Consider the following 26,833-nt stretch of genomic DNA (forward strand, 5'->3'; position numbering starts at 1 on the left):
AAATTTTTGACAGACAAGGAAGTATTGATATGGGTCTATAATTATCACAGCTCTTCTTGTCTCCTTTTCCTTTATAGACCGGAATTATTTTAGCTAATTTAAGTTCATCCGGAAAGTAACCTTCTCTCAAACAGTTATTCACCATTAAGGATATTGGGTTGGCAATTTCTTCACATAGACTTTTCAAAATTTCAGTAGTGACATCGTAAATATCCGCTGTTTTCTTAGATTTCATCGATGTTATTATTTTCTTGACCTCATTTTCTGTACAATCAAAGAAAAAGCAGGATTTTTCATTATTCTTCGGTACGTTTTGCGCAACTTCAACTGGTTCTTGCGTTGTAAATAATTTTTCAGAAATTTTCTTGCCAATGCTAGCAAAGTGTTCATTGAGTTCTTCAGCTTGTAGTTGTTCATTTATTTCTACTTTCTTATTTTTTGAGTTTTTAGATCTTATCACTTTCCATAATGCCTTTTGCTTATTATCCGCCCTTTTTACAAACTCTTCATTTTTTTCTCTAATAGTTTTATTTATTTCTTTCCTGTACTCGTCCTTGTAGGATTTATAAACTCTAAAAGTAGAATCATCTCCCATTGATATAGCTACAGTGTAAAGAGCATCCAAGTTTTTCTTCATTTCTTCAATTTTTGGAGTTTTCCATATTTGCTTCTTTCTTTTATTTATCTTAACTTCAGTTTCCCTTACCGGCATTGTAATGTTCAGAATATTCATAAAATGTTCATGGAATGATGAGAATGATTCCACCGCATTTTTTTGTTCGAAGAATCGTTCCCAAGACATTTGTGATAGGTCTTTTTTCAGCATGTCAGTATCAACTTGAGTTATATCTCTCTGTATAATCTTCTTTTTCATTTCAGGTTCCACTTCAGAAGCTGGAAAAGTTAAAATTTGAGCTAGATGATCAGAAACATGTAATTCTTTTGTTGTACTGTGCGAAGATACACAATTTGTGAATATATTATCAATACACGTTTTAGTTGTTTTGCTGATCCTTGATGCTTCAAAAAATTTCCCCTTCACACCAAACGAATCGCATAAATTCATTACAGATTTACTCTCTTTATTATCAAGCATAAAATTTATATTAAAATCACCGGATACAATTATTCTCTGATTAACAAAATTCTCAGCCAGGAAGAGCAAGACTTCGGTGAACTGACGTAAAAACACATCCATTGTACCTGTTGGTGATCTATATACTCCTACTACTACAGTGTTAATGTTAGTAATGTACATTCCAGCAAATTCAGCATCTTTCTCAATAGATAAGTCTTTTATCTTATCCAATGTAGTCACCTTCCAGTTCTCTCTCGTTGCTAAAATTATACCACCATGTTTATTAATTTTTCTACAGTATTGACCTCCTATCTTGTAGTTACTCAAACCAATATAATTCAATTGATTTTCCCGTAGCCAAGTTTCTGTTAAGCAGATAATGTCTATGTTATTTTCTACCACTTGTAAGTTCAGTTGATCGACTTTATTCAGTATGGATTGTACATTTAAATTCATAATAGAAAATACTTTACCATTTCGAGAATTAAAATTTTCCTGTGCTAGGTTTTGGGTATCGAAAAAATCTATAAGGCCGCACAATTATATTTTCCGGCCATATATCAGGTTGATTTATTCGATCAATTAACGAATAATTACATCCAAGTTTGAAGGATTTATTTTTACTAGTGTTGGAATCATGCTTTCGTAATTCCTCCACCTCAAACTCTTCATTTGTAAACAAGGACTTCAAATAGATGTTCAAATTATCACAGGTGGATTCATTTGATGCCCTACCTATGTAGAACCACGCTTTTTTGCAAGCTCCCTTAAAGCATTCCTCATTTACTATTTTAGCTTTACCTTTAATTACATTCCCATGTCCTTTTTTCATAGCAACAGGGTCTCGGCCAGTATTACCATCTCGCCTCTTCACGTCACCTTTCTTCTCCGCCACTGGTTGCATTGTACGACTGACTTGAGTAGTTTCAGCATACGATGTCGACTTTGATCTACTCCTTTCTCTGTGTGATCCGTCAGTATCAACGTCAATTATTGTTTCTGACTTCTTACTGATATCTTTTATTTTGTTTTTATTAACCTCACTTTTTGAATTTACAGGTTTATATGAATTTTTATCAACATTTCCTTTGCTGAGTACTCCTATTAACATTTCTTGTTCTTCAGTTCTTTTCTCCATTTGGAGTTGAAGCTTTTCCATTAACTTGATAGATGTTACCAAGTTGATATTTTCCATCCGTAGTCTTTGACAGATTTGGTTTGTGCATTCACCATCCTCTTCAGATTCATCGGGAAGTTCCTGGCCATCCACATTCAGTGCTGCACTCAAGGCACTATTTGTTTTTACACTATTTGGTAACTTTTTATTCACTATAAAATCAATTAGTTCGTCCTTTTTCCACTTATTTAACTCGCTATTTAACTGCGCTTTTGACATGGTCGCCATCTTATCTTGATCTGAATAGTATCTATTAACAAACAGCGTGAGTTATAATAACTCACTACTATAACTCACTATAATAAATCGGAAAGTATGAATCTGTGCTTCTATACTTCTCTGCTTCTATTCGATTGGCCGAAAGGGAACATTCCATTATTGTTATTGAGGGGAGGAATGTCCGAGGGAATGTCACTTTAATAATTTTGACGTTTTCAAATTAAATTATCTAATAATTGTGAATATTTTGCTGAAAACGATTAATTCAGATAGTGAAGATGAAATATTATATAGGTATACATTTCCAAAAGACAAACAGCTAATGTTACCATACAGAATTAGTTGCCCGAAAAAATATAAAGGAGTTGAAAAAATTTTCAAGATTGGTGTAGCAGTAAGGTCATTAAGTCATCGTTTACAGGGAATGTTTTTTGGTATAATTTAATACATTTTTATAGGCAACTATTAAGGTTTTTCAATATAGTTCTATGTCTGTATTCTGTACTGGATTCGATCTAGCCGAAGCTAGTTCGATTGTGATTGGCGACACTAAGTTTCCATCTCTCTTGTACTCGGGATCGAGCACATATGTTCATTTCCCGTTCCTTCTGTCTATATTCTAAGTCTGTTTTTTTTTCTTGATATTTATTGATATAGTCGTAAATAAAGTATAGTACCTATTCAACTTGCGGTAATGGTCATAACTCACTTGATGAATTACAGCAAACTGCAAACTTCATCTGCGTGAGTTATGACCTACATTACCGCTCGTTGAATAATATACTAGTATATTTAACTTTCCGAACAAACATTTCCTTATTCATGAATTTTCATAAACATAGAAATAATATAGGAACAGTCTTCTCAAAAGCTGAAAACGCGGTTTTTATAAAATTGAAAATAAAGACGTAAAAACTTATTTTGAATTCTTGCATATGAAGAAAAGGACGGTAAATCAGAGGAATGTTTGAGTTTGCTTCACTCATCCCGAAAAGTGGTGGGATCTCAAAAATGCTGGGGGAAAGGAGTAGTTTAACTTTAGCAGATCATGCAAATGCCACGTGGTATAAACCCCCCTTAAAGATGGAATTCGTGTTTGGGGACATAAGCCTAAGAAGTCGAGGAGCAATGATTTGAGTGCAAAAGGTATACATACCCCTTTGAACAAAAAATGTTTACTAGCTTGTTGGTTTTGATATTATATTATATTATTTTGATATTTTAGTTGTAACTATTCCCCTCGTCTTTATTTCCACCAATCACAAACGCTCAATTTTGAATTAATAGTATATTGTGCAACAAGTGGGGAAAGTCCAACTTTTCTCGCGAGTGTGGAAGTTTGTGGCACGAGCCTGAAAGGCGAGTGCCGCAAACACACGAGCGAGAAAAGGACTTTCTCCACATGTTGCACACTATACTTTTCCTACAACTGCACAAATTTCAATAATTTAAGTAATGGACTTGATTCAAATCAAAATGGCCTTCGTTGACAGTATGTGCTAATTTATTGCGTTTCTATAGAAACGACTCAAATGCCCAATTTCATTGGTCTACCAAGCGAGGTGTGGGCAAAGTGCCGTGGGGAATAATATTTCCCACAGTATGAGCAATACATAGTTTTGGAATTGAGTAAGCTGTGGAGAATACGCTACTTTTCATAGCAGTTGTAGGAAAAAATTGTTTCTACATGGGAAAACTGTATGATAACATCTGTCATTTTCAAGGTTACCCACGGCAAAACTTGACAGATGTTGCCATGAAAAATTATAATAGCTTCGAAGTAACTTTGGTTCCATGAAATAGTTTTGTCAAATACCATTTAATTTTTCCTGTGAAAAAATCGAAATAACGCAATGCAAGTAATATTGTTCAACAAAATGCATTCGTGCAGGTGCAAAATCCTCGTCGTCAATTCGCATTTTTGTTGCCACCAGCACTCAAGCTTTTTGTTACAATATTACTTGACAACGTGTTTTTTCGATTTTTTTCGGAAAAATTAAATGCCCTCATGATATTACTTACGAATAAATATTAAATAGCAACCTATGTACTAAATGAAAACAACCATTTATACCTTTTTTAAGAGACGCTCAATTCATCCAAAAACAAAAGTACATAATTCGCGGCGCAATACAAACCTTTTTTTTTCTCCTAACTCAATCTTCCTACAGCTGACGCTTTTATGAATAATTCATAGGACGAAAATTATACTCCCGGAGCCATTACAATGTATTTCTCGAATTTATCTTCTCAGTTGCACGAAACACACGACCGGTAGTATTTATTTTCAAGAGTGGCTCACAAGATTTTTCGGACATCTGCTCCGTTCTCGGTCTGGCAGCTTGCGTACTGTCTTCTCTCCTCTACCTGACTCGCTTATCATCGCACCTGCCCTGGTTGATTAAGTCCAGAATACACACAAAGTCGAATCACAACAACTGCGTTTAGGTCGATAAAAGGTCATTGTGGGATAATGAAATGTGAAAGCTATGAGGTGGAGATTATAATTGGATGCTGGACGCCCATCTGGGCAAGATGCTGAGTTGCAATTTGCGAAAATTTTGCTGTAACATGAGCGACGATGACACGAAAAATCAGCGATGATTACGCAGTGGTATGGCACATAAAACATCTGCGGAGGACTACAAGTTATCAGATAATAATAATAATAATAGTTTATTGATCCTTTTAGACAAACAAGGTATGTATAGGACAAGTCACAAATGCAAAAATAATAACAATTCAGACATTTTCTAAGCTATCATTATAGTACTCATTAACACTATAAAAACACTTCTTTAGAAGTAAAGACTTAACAACTTTCTTAAATTTAAATAAATTGAGCGACTTAATGTTACTAGGTAGATGGTTAAATAACTTAATACACTGGTACTTAAGTGACATTTCAAATTTTGATGTCTTATGTTTGGGAATTGACAATATTTTCTTATTCCTAGTATTATGGGAATGAAAGCTTGACAATTTTACAAAACTTTCCTCATGTTCCTTTGCAAGAACCAAACATCTCAATATGAAAATGGAAGCCAGTGTCAATATCCTATTTCCTAAGAAAACTGGTCTACAAGAGGATCGTAGAGATACGTTGAATATCATACGTAAAATTCTTTTTTGAATAATAAAGACTCTATCAGTTTCTGTCGAATTACCCCATACCATGATATTATACGATAGGTGACTAAATACTAAACTATAGTATACATTCATAAGTGAGCACAAGGGAAGTAGATACATGACTCGACTTAAAGCATAATAAGAACTGTACAGCTTTTTACATACTTCATCAACGTGTGAATTCCACTTTAAGTGCCTATCGATATAGATACCTAGGAACTTCGTGCAGTTCTTTGATGTAATAATAGAATCTGAATCTCGAACTACAAGGGTACTATCATTATTCGAAATCGAGAAGTAAACGCATTCAGTCTTGTTCACATTTATCATGATAGCATTAACATAGCACCATTCAACGAAGCAATGAACCAATAAATCGCACAACCCCTGTAGCTCCTCCAAAGTATCCGCAGTAACGGCTAATGAAAAATCATCAGCAAACAAGATTGCTCTTAGTATCTTCATTAGATCTGGACAAGTTATAGACTTATTAATAAACAACCTCAACAAATTCTCAGGCAGATCGTTGACAAATATCAAAAACAAGAGCGGACCCAAGACAGAGCCCTGAGGCACACCTAACTTCAAATTATGTTTACTGGATGAAGAATTCTGAACTCTGACGGATGCAACTCTGCCCTCAAAATAACTTCGAATCCAGTTATGAAATACTCCCCTAAATCCAAGATTGTAACATTTGTCTAATATGAATTGAAAGGAGATACTATCAAATGCTTTAGAAAGATCAAAAAATAATCCGGCAACATATGAGCCATTATTCATTATCATTATTCATGATAAATGTAGGTTATTTCCGTGCAAATTTTTTGAAAATTCAAACAACCAATGATTTTTTTTTCCATTTTGTGTCATGTGAAACAATTTCACCCAATCAACATTACACTGAATTTTTCCCTCCTGTCAAAAATTCCATGTAAATGGAGTGCAATTATCGAAAATCACAGCGATAATTGCATTCAGTGCAATTATCAATCCCTATGACAACACGATTGAGTTTGACAACTTAATTTCAAATAAATTTCAAAACGGCATGTTTTGGCAATGCATGTTCAGAGTATAACAAAGTATAAAAGCGCTAATCAAAGAAAAATTCCCAGAAATACATCATAGAGTCACTAATATATTTGGGGAATATTTATGAATTTTTGCTACGAACAAGAATATAAATTGAACATAGGAGCTTAAAAGAATTGACGTTGATACTAAAATACTGGGCGGTCAATATGAGAAAGAACGACGGGACCGAATATAAAGAAGCAACAGTGAAGGCAATGTGAAACGTTTTGTGAAAACTCTCGCAAAATAGTATATTGTGCAACAAGTGGGGAGAGTCCAACTTTTCTCGCTAGTGTGGAAGTTTCGCAAACACACGAGCGAGAAAAGGACTTTTCCTACAACTGCTATGGAAAGTAGCGTATTCTGCACAGCTTACTCAATTTCAAAACTATATATTGCTCATACTGTGGGAAATATAATTCCCCACGGCACTTTGCCCACACCTCGCTTGGTAGACCAATGAAATTAGGCTTTTGAGTCGTTTCAATGGAAACGCAATCAATTAGCACATACTGTCAACGAAGGCCATTTTGATTTGAATCAAGTAAATTACTTAAATTATTGAAATTTGTGCAGTTGTAGGAAAAGTATAGTGTGCAACATGTCGGGAAAGTCCACCTTTTCTCGCGAGTGTGGAAGTTTGCGACACTCGCCTTTCAGGCTCGTGCCACAAACTTCCACACTCGCGAGAAAAGGAAATTCTCCACATGTTGAGGTGTGGGCAAAGTGCTGTGAGAAATAATATTTCGCACAGTATGAGCAATACATTGGTTTGAAAGCTATGAAGAATACGCTACTTTTCATAGCAGTTGTAGGAAAAAGCATTATAATGACTATAACGTTTTGATTGACCCGTTTAACAATTCAGTATTTATATCAGCCCGAGATGACCAAGATGCAATGATAAGAGATCTTGTAACGAATCTAATATTCAGTTAAATTTTTTTCGTCAAAGAATTTTCTGCCGAATATCCCTCGGACATTGACAAATACGTCATAATTTTATGCCAAATTTCTCAAGCTCGTATCCCTAGAATCGAGGAACGAGCTTTCGATTATCATAAAATTATCTTGTCTACTCATCAATGTATCTAGGGATATTTCTACTGAAAACAGATTTGATCGGGTTGAAATTTTGCACGTATGAAAACAGTCACCATTTTGAGCTTTGTGTGAAATTCTTCATTTCATATTTATATTACCATGTTTCACGATATTGTTGATTTTATGTACCTTAATTCGTAGTAAATCCCTGATATTGGGTTTATCCTGTTGGGGTCCAGTAAATAAATTGCATGTCGATAGTGGCATCAAATCAAAGAAATTACAAAAGCATGATTTTGACCAAAAATGACCTGAATCTCCGTAGTTACTCATCCAATCAGGATGAAACTCTGCACATATGATAACAATCTTCCCTCAAAGACTCACTTTCATACTTTTGGCACCACATCCAAAGGAAATATAATAACTCGATTTGGACAAAAAATGTCCTAAATCTCCACTACTCAACTACTCAATCGATCAGGATAAAATTTTGCACATATGATAACAGTCATCCCTAGAAGACTTGTGCTGAATTTCATTTTTTTTGTGGCAACCGAATAAATTAAAATATAATAAATCAGAATCAATTTTAAAGGGTTAAGATCAAGAAAATATTCAGAACTATTATGAGAAATTTTTATAGATTCATTATTTCATGGTGAAAAAGTCATGTTTAGGCGATAAAATCATTAACTAGGGGGACCTTAAATAAACACCCAGTATTTATGCACTTCACAGTGACATAACCTTTCTCATCAGTCAGATAATTATTTGACTGACTGACAATAACTCACAAAATCCATATGATGTTCTCCGACTTAAAACTGTCTTATAACTTCCAAGTTGATGTTTCAGCTGCTGCAGCTTTTAAGAAGAGATGAACAATTTGAACGTGATCCTGCTCAAGGGTATTATTTTTATCGAGTGAGTAACAGCCGTTCCAGCCACTTCAATTCTAGGAGGAAAATTCTAGTTTCATACAGAGCGACATGCTTTTATTTCCTATATTAACCCTATGAAATTTCAGAAATTTTTCAGAAATTCGATAAGATCGAAGGATTTTAAAAGTACAATATGTTTTCTTTACTATTCGATGGGGGTACCAGTGAAAAGGCTGGAAGATGGTAATAATAAATTAAATGTTTACCTACGATAGAATTCATATTCAGAATGTAAGGCATGTATGGCCATAAAAGATTTTGCAAAGTTTTGAAAAAAATCGAATAATAAAATGGTTAACCTCAGCCTTCATAGCAAAGATGGTTATTCAAAATATCCTTTTTATGCCTTTGAGACAACAAAGCTAGAAATGAACACTGGATTAACAAAAATTGGTCTTATGAAAAACAAAACGTAATCATGGAATCTTCACAGCCATTGTTTCCCGAAAACTTGGGTAATTTTATTGAAGAACAGAGGGAAAGATTCCATCAGGACATCAAATCTATGGAAGATCGATATCAAGGATGATGGAATATCCTTCAGCAAAACTATCCTACTACACATTTCTTTGCTAGAAAGTCATATAAAAGAACATTTTTGAATGATAAGTGTATGTGATTTTGAAATAAATATTTAAATCCATGTGTTTTTTTATACTGATAATAGTAATTCATAGTTATGGCGCGGAATATCTACAAGATTGAAATACAAAATGCCAAATTTATTAATCAATTTCTCAAAAGATAGATATGATAGACAAAATTTGAGGGCTCTTTCGGATTCTGCACTCAAAGTGGACCAGGAATAGCTGAAAAATTGCTGGTTCAAAGTTCTAAAGTTCAACTTGTATTCATTTTACCTCATCTTAATAGTTTCATTCCATAGTTGCAATTTTTCAAAAACTGCTTTTTCAATCAAGGATAGAAATCAATGTTCGCACCAAATTCAAGACGAATATATAATATGGATATAGTTGTCTAGAAAAACTCTAGACGGTCGTTTATATTTTGTTTTCGATCCTGGATAATAATAATAATCTAGTATAGTGATAGGGACAGATACTGAACACCCAAAAATTATTTCCTAGAAACCCCATATGAATTCTTAGAAGGACAAGTCAACACATCATCAAACCCTAGGAATTGCTCGAAAGGCAGGTACAGGTGTTCCTATTTAAGTACAATAGAGGGCATAAGTGATATGTTCCTGAAGTGAAAAGGCTTTGATAAATTGAGTATAGGTCATAAATATCGCCTTGAAGACATCCTTCGAGGCAAATAGAGCTGGAATGAATAACTTGATGAGAATAGAGTTTTTAGACCACATAATAGAATCGATTTTTTCTAATTATTTTTTTATGATGATGAAATTTCGTTCAACACTTTAACTCTTTTGGAAATATCACAAAATCATTTTAGGAAGTCTATAATTCAATATCATCACGTTTTCGACCATTTTTATTCCTTAATTCTCAAGCTAGGAAGGCAATAAATTCAATGCGGTATAGCAGCCAATACCTGTGCAAAATTTCAAGAAAATAGCCCATGCAGTTTTTCAGAAAAGGTATACCAACGATTTAAAACTATATTGTGGAAATTCCACTCAACGTATGATAATTTCCATTATTGAGCACAAAAATCGTAGTCTATTATCGGCTAAAAAGGAAGGAACAGAAATGCAAATGGATACAAAAATCAGATAAATGACGTGAACGTTACCAACACTAGAATTTATTGTTCCCTTATCAAGCGTTGGGCGTCTCATCAGTTCGGCAATTGTAAATGTCAAAAACAGAATTAAACAGCAAATTATATTTCAGTGAGTATGTCGAGTTGACATATGGAATAGTTATTTGTAATACAAGGCAGAATGCATTATACATAATTTTCTCTAATTCACTGAATTTTTATTGAAATTAATAGAATAGTTCCATGAATAACGTTAGTGATTTTTGCAGTAAAAAATATTGGTTGGCAGAACTGTTTTCTGTATCACAAATTTGACAGATAATAGATGAAAGCATAACAGGAGAGTTTCAGGCACCAACCTATAGTAATGAAATAGAACCATGAAATCTTTGTGAAAATGTGATAGCCGCGTACAATTTTATTCTTTAAGGTAAGACCGATTAAACAGATTCGCCACAGAATTAGAGAATAGTTATTTATAATACAAGTGCAGAAGGCATTGATATTCTTCCACGAGTTCAAAATTCAAAAACGAGCCACGAAGTGGCGAGTTTTGGAATGAACGAGTGGTAGAATGAGCCTTCTGTACGAGTATTATACATTATTTTCTCTAATTCATTGCATTTTCATTGAAATTAATGAAATATTTCCATGAATATAATTAAGTGATTTTTGCATTGAAAAATGTTGGTTGGCAGAACTGATTTCTTTAAGGCAATTTGATGAATTGACAGATAAAGCCGTAGCGGAAAGTTCGGAGTCCCAACATAGAATAATAAAATATAACCATGAAAACTGTGCGTTTCTGATATATTCTCGCACGATTTTGTTCTACAAGATGTGGAAGAATGAACGGAATAACCACAGAATTAGAGAATAGTATATTCTAAAACAAGTTGCAGAATGGGCTCCTCTTCAAACACGAATGCGAAATTCGAACACATGAGTGTTGGAATTGCCTTCTGCAACGAGTATTATACGATATTTTCCCTTTTTCAGTCACGTTTTGTGAATTATTGTCTAAATTCAATGAAAAATTCAGATTATACATCCTAGTGACATTTGTATTGCATCTTGGCAGTTGGTGTGACTGTTACGAAAATTGACAAATTACGGAATATGAATTTGAATCGTACGATTAGAATTTTGAAATGATTTATAATTTCGCATTAAATTCGAGAATTTTGTTTGCCGAAATCGATTTAACACCAACAGAATTAAGAGAAATTGCAAATAATGTCGCAAATCATTTCATCATCATGTTGAATTTTGGTAGGATTGGAAGTCTGTGCAGACAGCCACAAAACGATAACTAAAAACAATGCTGTAATGAGTTCTTTACAGCACAGTTTGCCTTAACGAATAGCTCAGATCTAGCAGCATATATTTTACGATTGTTATCTGATACTGTCTTATAATTATGTAATTTAACTCTATCTGTTCTGAAACTCTAGCTCTAGCTACGCTCTCGTGATTTTGTCAGAACAACTCTCGATAAATTTACAAGAAAATAAGTATTCGAAAGAAACCGCAAAATTATCCTGCTAAATCTGAGCTCTTATGTTAAACCCCGAAAATTAGTTTTCCCCAATTTATCCAAAACGTTTATCATCAGTAATAATGAAGCAAGGGGATTATCCAAAATAATAAACCAGAAAAAGGGGCAAAAACAAATTCTGATCGATTTCTAAATTGAACTTCTCCGTTTGGCAAATATCTATAGGCAGCATGGTCCATCGATGGGGATGATTCGACAGATGCTAGTCCCCACTCTCTAGCAGCCACATCTTGCGGTTTCCATATGGTTCGACAGCTGTGTTGGATCCCAAACCAAGCCCATTTATATGAATGAGCGAGGCGACAGAAAAAGAAGCTTTGGACTCGTGCTCGATAAAAGCAAATTTCTCCATTTTATGCATAAAACTGTATTAGAAAGAAAAGGGGGGTCGAGTTACTAAACTCGACCCCCCTTTTCTTTCTAGAGGAAGTCACTAGACTTCCTCTTCGATGTCAAAGCAGAGGAACAGGTATAATTACCGGTAAATCACTTGGTACCTGTGCGGTATCATTTGTGAAAAGGAATGGAATGAGTTTCGATCGAAAAATTCTTTTGGATGTTGATCGTAAGAAAGATAACGAAAGAATGTTGCTTTGTTTAGGGGAGGAATTCGTATTATGTTCGTTGACATAAAATACTGAAGATAGTTATCTTCAGATTGATCTCTGCCTTAATATTAAAGGGAGAAAAAACTGGAGACTAACCTTATACCTCAAACATATAATGCATTAAATCATATATTTTTTTCATGTTATGTTTTCTTTCGAAATCGTTTAATCGTTTAATCGTGCTCTAAAAATTACGTGTTGATTTATTTTATTTCAAGAAAATTTTTGCAGGATCTTGTAAAGGCATATATTCATTAACAAAATTATTTGGATACATGTAACGCAATGCATAATCTTTTGTATTCATGAAACTGATGAAGCAGAAATCAAACTTTATATAGATATACTTATGTCATATTAATCGAATTGAAAAGACAAAATAAAATTATGCATAAGCTCCATGAAGGTTAAGAACTATGGATTTCAAACGATTGTGTTCAATGAGTACTTTTTTGATATGTAATATAAAGGGTTTTTCATCAACATGTTTCATTTGGATATAAAAAAACGAGTATATTTTGAGAGAAATCAATGGATGTTTATTCCACTGTAATGAGGAACACGATATCAGCCAAATGACTGCCACGGCTACGGTTGCAGCACCATATATTTGTCAATAAATTTTTCAGAACCAATTCGCACATTTGCAACTGTATGTCCTCGATAACATTACGAATTCCATTTTTAACATCTTGAGTCGATTGTGGAGCATTGGCTCAGAGCTTATCTTTCACGGGACCCCAAAGAAAAAAATCTAAAAGGTGTATAGAATCACAAGATCTCGGTAGCCAATTGTGATCACCACTTCGAGAAATAACACGTCCAGGAAACTTTTCTTGTAATAATGCAATTGTATCTCTACTTATGTGGCACGTAGCGCCGTCTTGTTGAAAAATAAATGTCATCCACATCAATATCTTTCAATTCCGGCCACAATAATATTTAATTATAGCTCGGTAGCGCAATCCATTTGCAGCAAGGTCCAATCACACCGTCAGCCCCAAATCCAAAACGACCATCTAATACACCTAAGTGTGAAGACCTTCAATAAAATGAAAAATCACGTAAACCCCCTTATAAGGATGGCTTGCAACTATGACGAAAATGCCCAGAGGCAACACAAGAGACCAAAGATGGCACTTCCCTCAGCCATACAACAGATTCTGTAATTATTACACAAACACTTTTATTGGCATATTGCCACCTGCTAGAGCAGAACACAATACTTCACCAGAGGTGAATTACATTGAGAAGGAGCAGTAAAATGCTGATAGCCTTACTGCAAAAGAAAAAGTTATTCAAAGTTCATCAGCCCAAAAACCGTACCAAACAGTGACACGTTGAGGATGGAGAGGCTTTTCAATAATCATTTTTGGATTTTCGGAGCTCCAAATGCGAAAATTCTGCTTATTAACGTAGCCTCCAAGGTGCATTTCAAGGATCCAATCAGCGAATATAAGACGTTACTGATGATTGACCGGCTTGAGTTATTGTGTTAAGTTAACTTCAAAACCATAATAATAATAATAATAATTATAATTATTATATTATAATAATCATTCCGTCTGCTAGACATCATGGAACTTGCCCATGGGCAAATTGAATGCCCACGAACATACTTCAAAGACAAATCAGGCACGTCAGAGATCTACAAAGCACTGTTTGAAGCAGACGAATCAACACCTTTACAACTGCACAAGGAGCAATTGTCATACAACCACCAGACAATCCAAGAAAAACTGCAAATATGGAGAGAAAAGCCCCTACATGGACGACATTTCAACGAGGTGAACCAGGATCATGTCGACATTGAAGCGTCGAAATATTGGCTCACATCAGGTGCGATGTATCCAGAAACGGAAGGATTTCTTTTAGCCATCCAAGATCAAGTGATCTCAACAAGAAATTACTGCAAGCATATCATAAAGGATCGAACTATTACTGACGATCGATGCCGTTATGGGTGTCCAACGAATGAGACAATCCAACATATCACGGGAGGATGTCAAATGTTTGCAGGCAATGAATATAAAGAGAGACACGATGCAGTAGGAAAGATACTACACCAAGAGATGGCAACTAAATTAACACTAATTCATTCTGAAAAAGTGCCATACTACAAATACCGACCGGAAACCATCCTGGAAAACGAACGCTATGAACTGTTCTGGGATCGTACAGTTTTGACTGATAAAACAGTCCCTCACAACAGGCCAGATATATTGCTAGTTGATAAACATCAAAAGGCAGCAATACTCATCGACGTAGCAATACCCAATAACAACAACATGCGTCAAAAAGAGGTCGAAAAAATTTCAAAATATAGGGACCTCGAATTTCAGGTAAAGCGCCAGTGGGGAATGACATCAACGAGAACTATTCCAATTATCATCTCAACAACAGGAATAGTACCCAAAAATCTCAAGAGAAATATCAAGCAACTAGGTCTTAGTGAGTATATATGTAATATAATGCAAAAAGCTGTTCTTTTAGGTACTGCAAGGACGGTGAGAAAATTCCTAGGAAGCGAAGGACAGGTCCAAGGATCACATGTGAGAGGACCGGAAGTTCGACGAGAACCAGAGGGACCACAACGACCGGACACGACCGAGCTCTGCCCTTCTGATATTTTAAATATCTGGGATTGAGTGAATGTTCCTCTTAGCGAGGAGTGAGAAGCCGACGGCGAGGAGAAATCCTACGCGTATAGGCAAAAGAGAGTTGAATCTTTAATCTTTATGCAGAATTCGATGTAATGTCGTTTGTGTAATGTATGAATTGCAAGAATGATGAAGAATCGACAACACTACAGGCTACTGCATCAACAAAATTCTCAGTTGTTCTTGAGCGACGCACACGGTTTCAAATCTTCACATGACTAGCTTGTCCCAACAGCTCAAAATTTGTCACCAGTTTTACTAATGCCAGTCGAAAAAATGACTCAAAAGTGCTTGTTTTTCGAACTGTGATTGTAAAATTTTCACCGTTTTTTGTACTGAATTTTCACAATTTCAATGTGTTGTTCAAGCGTGCATCGTTCCATTTTAAGTAATCACATAAATTTAACTTATCAAATGACAGAAGTTTCAAGTTTCAAAGCTGCCCAGATAACCAGCTATTCAAAATGAAACCTGTTATTGCAAAACCCTTTACTATAATGCCCTTTTTAACTTGAATTTCAGACAAGGTTAATAGAGAAAATACAAGTAGCAATTTTTGAATTAATCAAGTAAGTCTAATAAAATTTTGAAATAATGAATTCTGCATCAAAGTAGACCACTCAGCAGAGTTCTAAATGAAACTGCCGCAGACTCAGAATAGATTTTTATGCTTCGCGAGTGGTAAAACCGCATTTGCAAGCTTAGATTTTAATTACCATCCCAGCGTCTAGACGATTATCTATTCCAACAAAAGGATTTCTTCGTTGGATGCCACAAATGGCAAGGATTTGAATAGAAAAAAGTTAAAAAGCATTGATGTTCGCCTAACATTCAGAAGATTAATTAGATCGAACCACATTCAAGGCGAAGTATTCAATTTTATACTGACATCAAAGTTTTATTTCATTACTATACATTTCAAAATAATAATTCCATAATCATGAGCCACAAACACTTTGGTTTCGAGATTTTTATGGTTATAGTTGGATTTTCCTGAGGATTTCGTGGGAAAATTTTTCTTGAAATTACAAAGAAACCAAAAAGTCTAGTACTGGATCGAAGTTTCTCTTTATATCTTTCTAAAGTCAGTGATCCACCAAAAAAAGTTCTAGAGGAAAAACGCGGGCACTATATTCTAGAAGAAACATCACCCTGTAACCATGCCAAATTTCAGTGCATGTGCTAGGAGGAAAGAACTGAAATAAAAATGTATACTCAAACATCCTTTATCTCGAAAACCAATCGTTTGCGAGTCCATATTTATAGGACTTTTTTTCTTAAAATTATACGAGGAATATATCATTTTAACTTTTACCAGCAATTTGGGAACATTCTGTATAAATGCAAAAGATTAATTCCGTTGTGCTTGTGAAATCGCAAAACAGACATATAAGATAATTTGAAAAATGAAGTACTGGAAACCAATTAAATGACAGATGAAGCTGAAACTGCCAGTTAATTTTTTTAATGATCTTCTCGTAATGACAGATTCCTTTTATGTTGAGCTCATCAATTTTAACCTAAAAGTGGAACGGACCTTGAATTTTGTCAGATTTCCACGAAAAATAAATTAATCAGATCAAAGAAAATGATTTCCAATCATCGGAAAATCTATTCACCCCCCTTTTGTCCTCCTGTCAACAAGACGTCACAAAGATATCATTTCATCTGACATTTCGACTAACGGATCAATTAGCCTGTCTGGGCTTTCGACCTTTGCTCCCGAATGTGTTTTAATAGAATAAAGGGAATCAATCAATCGCATGGAAGAGCACGATCAATGACTTCGACATTGTTTTTTGCCCTTTCGTTAGGGTCTAGTGGGCTGCGCACGTGACAGAATGCAAAAACAGGAAACAGCAGCATGGGTGACAAATTCGGATCAATATGTGACATATCGTCGGCTAAGAGTGTAAATCTGCTAAGTCCATTTTGAACAATTTCACAGGAGACCAAAAAAACCGTACAGTACAGTGTTATAATAATAATAATAAGAGAGTTTATTCATGAAAATACATTCAATAAACTCTATTGAATGTATTTTCATGAATAAACTCTCTTATTATTATTATTATAACACTGTACTGTACGGTTTTTTTGGTCTCCTGTGAAATTGTTCAAAATGGACTTAGCAGATTTACACTCTTAGCCGACGATATATTGAAGTGGAAATTAGGAATTTCTGTCAATCGTTGTGATCCAGATGGATGAGATGGATTATATTTTGCTCATATAACGAGGGTTGGGTTATTTGGTAATTACGTCATATGAAATTTTGGGGTCCTGAATTTATCGATTGGATTTTTGCGGTACTTCAGTCCCCGAATTACAAAACTTCAATTGAAAGATTCGAATTTGTTTCAATTTGAAAGTTATCAGCTCACAAAGAGATAGATCCTTATTATCTTTTTTCGCTATAATTGGCTCTACATACTTTCATTGTGGTGATTTTCAGGATCAAATAATTCCGGTGTTCAATTTCAGGTCATTTCTGGATCCACTTTAAAACAGCAAGGAGTAATCTAAAATATCAATAGAAAAAAACCAATATCTCCAAGACGACGTCATTCTCTGCCTGAAAACTAAAAAATTCCCGACAAAAAGTTACTGTCAGAAGTGGGATTCGAACCCACGCCCTCAGAGAGGACCAGAATACCCGTGAACCTGTGTAACAGGCAAGTGAACCTTGAGTCTGGCGCCTTAGACCGCTCGGCCATCCTGACATTGGTGATAGTTGCGAATTTTGTTGTACTGATTCTTAAACGATAACTCAAGTTCGGTATTTCAATATTGAATATGTGCTTTTCTTCTCGAATAACTCATTCGGAAAAATGAATGTGAGTGTATAGTTGTATTTAATACGATAAAAATTCATGATAACAGAAATTGAACAAAAAATTATCAATTTCGTAACAATTGGAGAATGGTTAATCAATTAGCAATAATATACCCAAAGAAAAAACAGTATCGAGGAGCCATTTGTCTTCCAAAAAAATTACTGTCAGAAGTGGGATTCGAACCCACGCCCTCAGAGAGGACCAGAATACCCGTGGACCTGTGTAACAGGCAAGTGAACCTTGAGTCTGGCGCCTTAGACCGCTCGGCCATCCTGACATTGGTGATTTTATCGAATTTCGTTTTAGTGTTACTCATTTGTCGATTCAAAATCGGTATTTCTTTATTGAATTCTAGCTGCCCGCCCGGCTTCGCATGTTCTCTCAGGCAATTCAAAATATATCCTTCGAAATGCCAAATTATACTCTATGATGGAGGAAATAGGAAAGGCTTTTTTTCTTTTCCGTACAATTTTTTCGGAAATATTTTGTTGTATAAACCTCCTCATGACAGAAATAAACACAACAAAAAAAGAATGATCCAATTTGGTGCAAACGTTTGAACGTGATGCCCTAACATAATATCCTTAGATCCTCTTTTATATATACAGAGTGTTTCATAATATATGCGCGTCAGGATGTGATAGCTCGTCCAAAAATATGAACAAAAAGGTTTTTTTTTACACACCCTCTAAAATGCACCATTTTCGAGATAGAGGATGGTGAAATTAAAAAAAAAATCGTTTTTTGTGAATATCTCCGGAACTCTTTATCACGCAGAAAATAGCTTTCGTAAGCATTTTCTAATCATAATAATCTATGTTTATTGCGGAATATCTTTTAAGTCTCAATTGGTGAAAGTTTGGAAGGGGTACGGGTAGTGGGTGATTTTCTCTACACAAATGGTAAAAGTATCGGTAAAACGCCCATGTTTGTAGATAAAAAACGTAATCTTGATCATACGCTTAAAAGGCGACCGTTTTCGAGAAAAATCAAGTTGTATGTTGAAAAACATGGTTTTTACTGTCAACTTTTTTTAAACGTCAAAAACTACAGATTAGCAATTTAAAATTATTTTCTGAACAACCGAACAATGCTCACGAAAGCTGTTTTCTGTACGATAAAACGTTCCAGAGATATTCGCAAGAAAAGATTTAATTTTTCAATTTTAACATCCTGTATCTCGAAAATGGCGCACTCTCTTCGCTGAAGAAATCGATGAATGGAGAAGGTTATCAAATCAAACCCATGAAGAAGAATGTCTAGAAACTATTCATCTTCTAAAAAAATTACTGTCAGAAGTGGGATTCGAACCCACGCCCTCAGAGAGGACCAGAATACCCGTGAACCTGTGTAACAGGCAAGTGAACCTTGAGTCTGGCGCCTTAGACCGCTCGGCCATCCTGACATTGGTGATGGTTGCGAATTTTGTTGTACTGATTCTTAATCCATAATTCAAGTTTGGTATTTCTTAATTGAATATGTTCTTTTCCTTTCAAATAACTCATTCGGAAAAGTTAATGATACTTTAGTTGTATTTAATACGATAACAATCCGGAGATTGAACAAATATTATCGATTTCGTAGTAACCTGAAAAAAAATCGATTGATGGAGAAAGGGTAATAAAAATCAATTAGCAATAATTTACTCAGAGAAAATAAAATATCGAGGAGCTATTGGTCATTAAAAAAATTACTGTCAGAAGTGGGATTCGAACCCACGCCCTCAGAGAGGACCAGAATACCCGAGAACCTGTGTAACAGGCAAGTGAACCTTGAGTCTGGCGCCTTAGACCGCTCGGCCATCCTGACATTGGTGATATTTGCGATTTTTGTCGATAACGAGGATTCTTAATTCGTCATTTCTTCACTGAATAATATATGTTCACATTTTCTCCGAGTGAATAAATCAGAAAAATAAAATATTTATTCGTTATTGTTTTGTTATGTGAATACATACTATAGTCATAACCATTTCGACAATGCTGATAAAAAAGTTGCATACATATAATCAAAGGCAATTAGGTATTAAAAAATTAGAAGCCAGCATAATACAAACAAAAGCAGTACAACTTATCGCGGGTTATTCGATTCTTTCTGACATACATACAAAAGATTCCGCATTTTCTCATAACAGAAAATTATCGTCAAGCGCGCAAAATAAACAAAACCACACAGTTCTATTTTATGCAATGGTATTATTCCTCGTATTATTCCACTCAAAAATATCGACATTGCTATCTGAGTAATCTTCCACTGGGACAAGATACGCACTTGGAATTTCACTTAATATGTTTTGGCTTCAATTCGAAAATATAACGTTTCTTGTTGAGGTCTGATTTTTATCAATTTCTTCATTCATTCAAGTTCAATATTACGAAAACTATGAGAGTTATGAAGGAACGATAATCGGTGCTAGAATCTATAATACTTGATTAGTCAAATTTTGAACTTGATGTCGAAAATCGAAGACACACGATAGTATGAAGCTGCTCCTTTGCATATTAAAATTAGACAATTCAGGTGTGTCCAGATGAAAATATAAAACGTAGGTAATTAATCAGTGGGAAGGAAATGAATACTCATATCAATAATATTATCCCTACATCTAGGTACTGCATGGGTGTTTAATGTTTATGTTATCATAGAATATAAATGGACGTATATTTTGTCGGCAGCTTTGATGTGAAATTGTGAATGCCCTCAGGGATAAACATGCAAAAGATGGGGAATTAAATTGTATTACGAATATGCTAAAACAATTCCGTTTGGCGTTCGTTTCGGTTCAAAAGACACGTGGAATTTTGATTAATAAGATGTTCAAATTGTCTACCGTTTATTTCTGAAGATTTGTATATTTGGATATAAGGGAGGTTTCATTGCACGCATCAGAGCTATTCCCACCATTAGTCATCGTAGTCATCAACTCGCCCTCCATTCTAATATTCTAATGAACTTCTTGACGAGTTCCTTGTCCAAAACATTTTTTTGCCTTGGCTAGCGATCTCGAGGTATTCCATCACCAGATGATCCAGATTTCCTTCTCCTCATTAAAGGATCTGCTTTCGTCGCTTTCTGCTGAACGCATTCTCATTTGGTTCTTCCCGAGGCGATAATGACCTGTAAGGAATACAGTGAGGAGGTGTATCATATTCTAGGTAAGATCTGGATACTTCTTAGATGTTGCAGTATTAAATTTCGAAGAAACTTTTTGGTATGATCCAACCCAGGAAAATTCCACCAGAGGGTTTCTCTTTTGGTTTTTTCTTCCTCCTGAAACTCTTTGTTGCAGATACCTTTACCTGTACCACACAAAAGTTTTGGGCCAATGAAAGGAGTTTGTGCTCCTTTACTGGCAAGTGTGGATGGCGTCTTTATTTCCTCTAAATCCAGAATAACCGAGAACCCAAACTGAACAGACCTTTTTATTTTTGCCTATTTTGTATAGTTTCTTTCGGCTCTCCAATACCATCTTAGAATTGATTTGATGTACAAATGTGAGCTCAATGTTTTGATTGCAGCCATACTGTCAGAATGTATCGCTATATCACATTTCTTATAGTTTCTTAGATTAAATTAGATTTTATTAAGGATGTTTCGTTTCACTGCGACCTAATGGTCTTTTGTGCCCCCCATCAGAGCTATTCTCTCCATAACGTGATTTACAGCTCGCATTCCAGTTCCAGAGTTCTTATTAACTCCAATATCTGGGATGGCTTCAAGGAGGCTAATTCCTCACTTCTACAAGTTTCGTGTCCAATGCAGGTTTTGCGATGACTAGCGATGGCGAGAAATTTCGTCACCAGGTGATCCAGAGTTTCTTCCTCCTTCCCACAGAATCTGCACTCGTCATTTTCTGTTGGGCCCATTCTCATGAGGTGTTTTTTAAGGCGACAATGCACTGTGACGAATCCAGTGAGGAGGTGTAGCATATTTTTACTGAGATTTAGATTCTTTTTGGATCTCGTAGAGTCAAAAAGAATCTGAAAAAACTTTTTGAAGTAAGCCAAACCAGGAAAATTCCGCCAGAGTATTTCACTTTCAGTTACTTGGTTAGTTCCTTCTTCGGAAACTCTTTCTTGTAGGTACATTTGTCTACGCCACAGAAAAGTTCCTGGCAAGTATGTTGGCTTCTTCATTCCCTCTAATTCCCGAGTGGCCGGGACTCATTAAAAAAATTTCTGTCAGAAGTGGGATTCGAACCCACGCCCTCAGAGAGGACCAGAATACCCGAGAACCTGTGTAACAGGCAAGTGAACCTTGAGTCTGGCGCCTTAGACCGCTCGGCCATCCTGACATTGGTGATAGTTGCGAATTTTGTTGTACTGATTCTTAATCGATAATTCAAGTTCGGTACTTCTCTATTGAGTATGTTCTTTTCTTTCCGAATAACTTATTCGGAAAAATGAATGAGACTGTAGTTGTATTCAATACGATAATAATCTATAATAACAATAATTGAACAGAAAATGATCAATTTCGTAATAATTGGAGATGGTTAATCAATCAAATATCCAGGAGCTATTTGTCATCCAAAAAAATTTCTGTCAGAAGTGGGATTCGAACCCACGCCCTCAGAGAGGACCAGAATACCCGAGAACCTGTGTAACAGGCAAGTGAACCTTGAGTCTGGCGCCTTAGACCGCTCGGCCATCCTGACATTGGTGATAGTTGCGAATTTTGTTGTACTGATTCTTAATCGATAATTCAAGTTCGGTACTTCTCTATTGAGTATGTTCTTTTCTTTCCGAATAACTTATTCGGAAAAATGAATGAGACTGTAGTTGTATTCAATACGATAATAATCTATAATAACAATAATTGAACAGAAAATGATCAATTTCGTAGTAATTGGAGATGGTTAATCAATCAAATATCCAGGAGCTATTTGTCATCCAAAAAAATTTCTGTCAGAAGTGGGATTCGAACCCACGCCCTCAGAGAGGACCAGAATACCCGAGAACCTGTGTAACAGGCAAGTTAACCTTGAGTCTGGCGCCTTAGACCGCTCGGCCATCCTGACATTGTTGATAATTGCGATTTTTGTCGATAACGAGGATTCTAATAATTCGGCATTTCTACTGAAGAGTATGTTCACATTTTTTTCGAGTGAACCCAGATTAAAAAGACATTGTTATTCTTGCCTATTTCTTTGAGTTTTCTTCCGAACTCCAATACTATCTAAGAATCAATGATATTTGAGCTCAGTGCTTTGATTGCAGTCAGACTATTAGAATGTATGGCTATATCACATTTCTGATAGTTTCTTGTTAGGCTAATTTCTACACATCTTCCTAATGCAAGTATCTATGCCTGAAAGATACTTAGACAGCGGCCTAGCGATATTGAGCATTTGGTACCAGTCCCGAATACTCCAGCGCTAGTCCCCGTCGTGGTTTTGGAACCATCTGTGTACCATTTGATGGTATTCTTTCTAAGAAGAAGTTTAGCTTTCTACTAGGTTCATTTCTACAAACTAATCACCATCCAGAAGCGAATGAAAAATATTTCAACATCCTTTAAATTCAAGAATGGGATGCCAAGTAATGAATGGTATCGTCCACTTTGCGGCGATGGACGATGACATATTTATTTCATCATGAATAGTTCTTTCTGTCAAACAATATCGCTAGATAAAAGTAACAAAAATCATGTAGGTTTATCCCTCAATAGTGTATAGGGTTGAAGAATTCCAAATATTCACGGAATTCTATGTTAGTGAGCGTTCACCAGATGGCGCCTTCTAACCCATATCAAATTCATTCCTCCGAAAGAGCAACCAATAAACTTTCGTGAAAAATTCTCAGTTTTTTTTAATTCCCAGCCCAACTAACAACCCCTCATTATATAAAACTCCCATCAATCCGATCGGGCACCTGGCAAAAAGAAACATAATGAAATCAGTGGGCCACATATCAAATATGTTATTACAGGCCTGGTGCAGAGCAAAGGTGCAATTATAAAATTGGAACGATTTTTGCATAATAATCCGCGCAGAATGGCAACAGTATTAATTAGTTTTTGAGCGAGTGTGTGCAAAATGGAGACGACAGGTGCCAACAAAATCTGCAAATCAAGGAAAACGTGGCACGTCGTTTCGAGTGAAATACGGAATCGAAATATCCGGAATTTTATATACCTTATTTTGGTAGTTTAGAAAGTCCCTCAGAAGGTGAAAACGAGTTTAGAATAGGTAAAAATACTGATTTTCTAATAATGTTGCAATAGGATGAGAATTTTCTATTTTAAATTTCGTTTTCAAGTTCATGATGCCTTTTTCTGATATTAACTTTTTTTTTTTTTGAATTCATGAAATAATGTCTTTCTAATTACAAAAATCAGAAGTGAGTTATCTATAACAGGTCAATTGAAAAGTCCCCGATCTACCATAGTAAAACACATTTTTTTGGCAAAATTCAAAGATTTTATTATTCAACATAGTTGCCTTTGAGAGCGATACAGCCATTACCTATAGCTATCTTCCAACTTTTCGATGCCATTTTTGTAGTACGATTTGTCTTTCGCTTCAAAATAGTCCTCATTTTCGGCGATTACTTCTTCATTGGCGCTAAATTTCTTTCCAGCGAGCATTCTTTTGAGGCCTGAGAACAGGAAAATGTCGCTGGGGGCCAGATCTGGCGAATATGGTGGATGCAGAAGCAATTCGAAGCCCAATTTATCTAATTTTGCCATTGTTTTCATTGATTTGTGACACCGCGCATTGTCCTGATGAAACAGCACCTTATTTTTCACCTAATGGGGCCGTTTTTCAACGATTTCATCTCCTTAATGATCCAATAACGCTATATAATAATCGCTCTAGATGGTCTGGCCCTTTTGGAGGTAATCAATGAATATTATACGTATCGTTCGAAGGTTGGTACTACCTAAAAATGATATGGATTTAATACCAGCACCGCCATCAGTGCATCAGACCGGAGACTTCTCAATTGGCCTAATAGTGCCGCCTTGTTAAAAAAAAATCCGTCCACATCAATATCTTCCAATTCCGAGCAAAACAAATCATTAATCATAGCTCGGCAGCCTAATCCATTCACCGTAAAAGTGGCACCAATCTTATTTTCGAATAAGTAAGATCCAATCACACTATCAGCCCAAAAACCACACCGAACAGTAACATCTTGAGGATACAGAGGCTTTTCAACAATCATTTCTGGATATTTCGAACCCCAAATATGCGAAGTGTCTCCGAAATGAAAATGGGCCTCATCACTGATGATGATTTTTCGATGAAAATACGGATCATTTTAATGCATTTCGAGGACTTAATGAGCGAAGATACGACGTTGTTGGTGATCGATTGACTTGAGTGCTTGTGTTAACTAAACGTTAAAAGAAAAGCCTCAAGACCTAATTCTTTATGCAAAATATGATGTAATGTCATAGCAATGCCTAATTCACAAGATCAACGAGGAAACGACCTGGTTTTTCGTCAACACTATACTGGCTACAGAAGCAAATTCTCAGTTGTTCTTGGGAGACGCACACGGTTTCGATTCTGCACATCACTAACTAGTTCCAACAGCTAAAATTTTTCCATCACTTTCACCATTGCTGGTCGAAAATTTGCTTCCCGCCTATCCAATTTTGAAAATTGTGACTTCAAATTTTCACTATTTTAATGAATTTCAACAGTTTCATTGCCTTTCTGAAGCATGTATTGTCCCACTTTCATAATGCCGTCAGTTTTACTCTTGAAATGTCAAAAAATTACTTCAAAGTGGAACTTTTTATTGGAAAACCATTTACAATACTTAAACATAGAGCTAGACGCTCTAAATGTATCCATTATATTCATGTGTATTAGCAAAATTTTGAAAAAAGTTGCAGGAATCTGCGGAAAATTGCCAAAATGATGTATTTTCTGTACTTTGACTATGTATTTACATTTTGAAGAAATAACAGTAACTTTGAAACTTTTTCTGAGGTTTTTTTCCTGTGACAATGTGACAGAAATAAATGAGAAACCATTGTGCAAAATTCGCAGTGTTTTTTCCAGGAAATTCACTCGATCAAATTAGCAATCCATGGCCGAATCTCCGAAGGTTCGATATCGATGAGAGAACGCAAAAAAAACGGGGTAAATTGTTATCTCCAGCCATGCAACACCTGCCGACAGCTGGTCCTGAAATTGGTTCCAATCGATGTACGTTGTGGTCCTATTTTGAATCGAAATATAGTTAATTGGTTGGTAATCCTGCACATTTCGCTTTCTTGCGTGGCTGCACTGGGCCGAGAGTTGAATATTGATCTGATTTTGTTGGTATCTTGTGGAAAGGTGTTTGTTACTCCCATAGAGTAATAAACATAGTTAGAGGGAGTATATGCAATAATACTGTTATGAATGTATGTTATATTGAATTTGAATGAAATATACTGGGTGATTCACCGGGATGGCCTATTAGACGTTTATGGAAAACTAATCATAATTTTATGCTGAAAATTTCCATGTTGGGCTTTGAGACAATGTTCTTTCTCCCTAAAATATTTTCAGATCTCTACAACTTTCGATTATACTACTACTAAGTACTTTCTTCTTTCAAATAACTCATACCCATTTCGTACATTTGATGAATTCTAATTAATCATTCGTAATTAAAAATTTTTTCAGTTTATGGATTTCTCAAAAATCCCCACGAACAATTAATTACAATTCATGAATTATCAAATTTAGTTCTTTCGCGATAACTCTTAAATATTTATTTTAGGTATAGGGTTTGCTTAAGTAACTCCCCATCTTTGTATACGTAGAATTGACTAAATAATAAAATATATAGGTTCTAATTTGAAAA

General features: G+C 35.4%; 1 protein-coding gene and 7 non-coding genes across 9 annotated transcripts in view; all 8 read right to left on the reverse strand.

Annotated features, from left to right (window-relative positions):
* Positions 1-26,833, reverse strand: part of LOC123678819 (ras-associated and pleckstrin homology domains-containing protein 1) — a 384,693-nt gene that overhangs the window by 125,556 nt on the left and 232,304 nt on the right. The window lies entirely within an intron of this gene.
* Positions 17,795-17,909, reverse strand: Trnal-caa. Its single transcript has 2 exons — positions 17,872-17,909; positions 17,795-17,839 (listed from the first exon to the last, which is right to left on the reverse strand). It is a non-coding gene; the product is annotated as a tRNA-Leu (tRNA).
* On the reverse strand, positions 18,186-18,300 carry Trnal-caa. The gene is made up of 2 exons: positions 18,263-18,300; positions 18,186-18,230 (listed from the first exon to the last, which is right to left on the reverse strand). It is a non-coding gene; the product is annotated as a tRNA-Leu (tRNA).
* Trnal-caa lies at positions 19,314-19,428 on the reverse strand. Its single transcript has 2 exons — positions 19,391-19,428; positions 19,314-19,358 (listed from the first exon to the last, which is right to left on the reverse strand). It is a non-coding gene; the product is annotated as a tRNA-Leu (tRNA).
* Trnal-caa lies at positions 19,718-19,832 on the reverse strand. The gene is made up of 2 exons: positions 19,795-19,832; positions 19,718-19,762 (listed from the first exon to the last, which is right to left on the reverse strand). It is a non-coding gene; the product is annotated as a tRNA-Leu (tRNA).
* Positions 22,203-22,317, reverse strand: Trnal-caa. Its single transcript has 2 exons — positions 22,280-22,317; positions 22,203-22,247 (listed from the first exon to the last, which is right to left on the reverse strand). It is a non-coding gene; the product is annotated as a tRNA-Leu (tRNA).
* Trnal-caa lies at positions 22,566-22,680 on the reverse strand. The gene is made up of 2 exons: positions 22,643-22,680; positions 22,566-22,610 (listed from the first exon to the last, which is right to left on the reverse strand). It is a non-coding gene; the product is annotated as a tRNA-Leu (tRNA).
* On the reverse strand, positions 22,929-23,043 carry Trnal-caa. Its single transcript has 2 exons — positions 23,006-23,043; positions 22,929-22,973 (listed from the first exon to the last, which is right to left on the reverse strand). It is a non-coding gene; the product is annotated as a tRNA-Leu (tRNA).

This window comes from Harmonia axyridis, chromosome 4 (assembly GCF_914767665.1).
Source record: "Harmonia axyridis chromosome 4, icHarAxyr1.1, whole genome shotgun sequence".
NCBI lineage: Eukaryota > Metazoa > Arthropoda > Insecta > Coleoptera > Coccinellidae > Harmonia > Harmonia axyridis.